The following is a 3,898-nucleotide window of genomic DNA, read 5'->3' on the forward strand; positions in this document are numbered from 1 at the left end:
ACCAAATATTTTGTGTAGATGTTTCCAGAGGTGGCAGATAAATGAGGGTAAAAGGAAGCTAAAAAATGAAAGAAGGCAATGCTGGCTCAGAAACTTTTCATTGTCAGATGTGCTGTTGAGTGTCTCTCCCCGCTCCCAAACATCACTTTTTGGAGGAGTTTTTGCTTTGGCAAGAGAATGGAAATGTTTCGTCTCGGATCGACTGAAAGGGCGGAGGAGCTTTTATGTGAGCTGGAGTTGTGGCTTGGCTGCCAAACCTGTGCATCAGCTTTCCCGAGCTGCCGGCAGTGCTTTTGGGGCCAGCTCTGCCGCGCATTTCATGAACGGCCGCAAGACCAGATGTGCTGACGGTGCCCGCTCCTTTCCCGCAGGAATGAGCCCCGGCTGGGTGGCGAAGGACCCAGCAGGTGCTGCTGGGAGAGATTGCAGCAGCATGCACCTCCACCCTCACCTGCAGCTTTACCTGCCCCTGTACACCCCCTGCCCCTCCGGCATTGCCATGCCAATGAAACGGGGCAGATCTGCAGCCTGCAAACAGTTGCGTGGCCTGTTGCAAGGACAAACGTGATGCAGGCGAGCCGAGTCCCAGGTCGTGCTGCTCTGAGAGCGGCCAGGCAGCACGGCGCCAAGTGCCAAGCGCTAAATGCAGAAGCACGTCGTTTTTCCCACGCTCCCTGCTTTGTTTTGGGACCCGGTTCAAAATCGGCCCCTCTGGGCTTGCAGAAAGGGCAAAGTGTTCCCCAGCCAAGGGATGACGCTCGGTGTCGTGCGGCGCTTCGAACCGGGCCAGGGCCCTGATAAACAAGGGGGACAAAAGGGGCTTTGAGCCGTGTGCGGCCCTTCGGCTTTGGGCTTGTGCCCATAGCTGTTGTGGATGAATGCTTCTTTCTGAAGTGCAGTATAATGGGAAACTTCAGAGATGTGGGCTCTCTTTTATTAATTGACTTCTACTTTCTTTCCAGTGGCCTATTACCCCCCCTCCTTCTCACAGTTACGCCATGCTGCGAGGGCCGATCTTCATGCTGAAGAAGCCACGCCGGGAGGAACCATCTCCCTTTACCTCTTCATTAAACCGCGATCTTTTTCACACGCTATTTAGGGATCTGCATGTTTTCTCCCTGAAGCAATCAGATCCCCCTTGACCCTAATACCCCAAAACTCTAATTTACTCCTCCTACAATATTTTTACCTAAAAAGGAGTTGTGTGGTTTTTTTCCTGTGTGCCAGAATTATTCAGCTATCTGAAAGCTCTGTGAAATCCCAGTTGGATAGACTCTAATAATTAATATTTCATTGCATCGGATTTACACATCCTGCAGTAGCGGAGACAGAGCTTCCCCACAGCTTGCAGGAAAGCGTTGTCAAGTATTTTTTACCTCTTTAAAGTAAAACGGGTTGTTTGGGTTTGGATTGATCTGTCTTTGCTGCAGAGAAGCTTTCTTGTATACCACAGCTAATAATGGGAAATAAATCATCCTGGGCATAATTAAAGAGAAAAGGGTTACTTCCCTTCTCCGAATGGTCCTGCAGCTCAAGGACAACAAAATCTGGCTCAGTTGGCCTTTGCAGGACACCTGTGGTAGCAGAGTTGGGGGTGCAAAGCTCCCGGGACAGCTCTGGCAGTACCTGCTCCTCTCCAAGACATCTGAGATGTGCGTCTGAGAAGGAAGAGGCAGACGTAATACCTAACTCCTGATTTTGGCCAGGAATTTGAGCTGATCAGGACCACAGAGAGATGGAATACCTTGGGCAGAAAGGGGTTGTGCACTGGGCGGAAAAGAGCTAGCTGTTACTGTCACCGCAGCAGCCGTCACTGAGCTTTGCTGACCTCGTTCAGAGGCGTGATGGCGATGGGAGATGGGCCGCCTAGGACTTGTCATTTTGAGAATTACATCGGTGCATGCCAGGAGCCGCGGTTTTCCTCCAGGTTAATGGCAGCTGGCTGTCCTTTGACGTAATGAGATTGCTTCGATGCCGGGGATGACAACCCCAGGGGAACCATCAGATGACCGCAAAGGAGGAATAGTGCCACCTCCAAACTTACAAAACCTGAACATCAACCCGGGATGCCTCGATAGCAGCAGAGCCTGCGGGAGGTGTGAAAGAGCCCTTTACTCCCCCCAGCACAAGGCAGGGCTGCCATTCCCCAAAGGGCTAACAGAGCTCTGTGCACAGTGTGGGTGCTGCCACAGGGAAAAGGTCCACGGAGAAAGAAGTGTCCAAGTGTGGCACTTGCACGCAGCACAAAGCAAACACAGAGTACTTTCCGTGGCTGGAGCTGGCATGCACACGCAGTGTAAGGATGAAGCAATGAGCTGATTAGAAATGGCATAGTAAATGCCTGTTTACGGATAATTAGTAGCAGATCAGATACCTAAGGGACTAGTCAAAGGGGTATATGGGGGAGTTGTGATGTGGCTCCTCTCGCTCCTGGCTGTAGGACAGTCAGGCTGGCTGTGTGCAGCTGTCAATCCTATCTCCTGCTATCAGAGCTACCAGCTTACAATCTCGAACAGCCAAACCCACACAACAAATTTAGTGCTGCATCAAGCTGTGTGTGTGGGCAAGGCTGGAAAAGTGCTGGGAAGGCAGCTGGAAGCAGACCAGAGCTATCAAGCCTTGCAAAGGGTGAGCAGTCATACCCCAGACACGGGTCCCGGAGGGGCCAGGGACAGACCATGCAGGGGGACAGGTGATGCAAAGCAGAGCAATGGCTCAAGATCTGGAAAAACGTGACGGCACTGAATCTGTAAAGCACAGATTTGAGGAGATATGATCTGTTTTCTGACATTTCAAAAGGATGAGCCAAAGAGGACAAGAATATTTTCTTCCCTTTATCTGCTGAGGATGGGGTGAGAGGTCCTGTGCTCAAGATGCAGGGAGGGAGACGAAGATGAGAAAGTAGGAGCAAGCAGGGTTGCTCTGGAGGTGATTGCTTGGGGAGAGTGGTAAAGCCATGCTGTCTGTGAGGGATGGGTTAGGCAAAGCCAGTCTTGCTTTGGAGCTAAACTGGTCGTGGGCCATGCAAAGTGGAGAGGGAAGGGGACCCAAGGACTTCTGACTGAATAAATTGTGCTTGCTGTCAAACTTTATGAAGTGACGTGGCCTTCTGGACCTCACATCATGGCCTTAATTGACAACATATCTAAGTGCTGGATGCCTCAATCTCTATCAGTCTCTCTTGACTCCTCCTAAGTTAGCAGAGAGCTGGGCAATTCCAGGGTGATTCACCCCATCCCAGATCAAGAATCAAAGATAGGGGCTGAGGTGCCCAGCAGAAACACTCAACTCTCTCCAGAGGCCCAAGGTGACCAGAGCAGAAAGAACTAACTTTGACATGCCTAAATGAGTTGCTTTGAGTCCCAGCCTCAGTGACAAAAAAATGTGGTGGCAAAACTGTCTAAAAGGAGGTTCTGATACTTCCAAAATGCTCCTTGTGATTATCAAAAGGAACCATGATGAAAATTGGCACATTCCTACAAAACTTCCATGTCTGGCACATTTATGAATATTCTGAATTAGGGGAAAAAAACCCACAGTTTTCTGGGAAATCCTGGACCATTTCCAGTGCAGAGAGGTGGACTAAGCCCACGAGAGGGAGCTGGTGCCTCTGTGCACTGTTGGACTCCCCAGCAAATGCCGGCTGCCTGCAGAAACCTGGTGTTCCTGGAGCAGTTTCCGGGGAAAACCAGCAGCCTTGCAGGGGAGGCAATGACTCTCACCAGAGCAGCTCAGGGAAGGACCAGATGTAGGACACTGGCAAGGACTAGCAGCAAAACGCCGTGCTGGCGATGCCAAACACACAGAGCTCTGCTCAGTGACAGCAGGCCCTGGCCAGCATCCAGCGTCTGTTCCCTCCCACGCCTTAGGCAGCCGGGGACGTGCCTCAGTTTGGCTG

The sequence above is a fragment of the Apteryx mantelli genome, chromosome 2 (genome assembly GCF_036417845.1).
Source record: "Apteryx mantelli isolate bAptMan1 chromosome 2, bAptMan1.hap1, whole genome shotgun sequence".
NCBI classification, from domain to species: Eukaryota; Metazoa; Chordata; class Aves; order Apterygiformes; family Apterygidae; genus Apteryx; species Apteryx mantelli.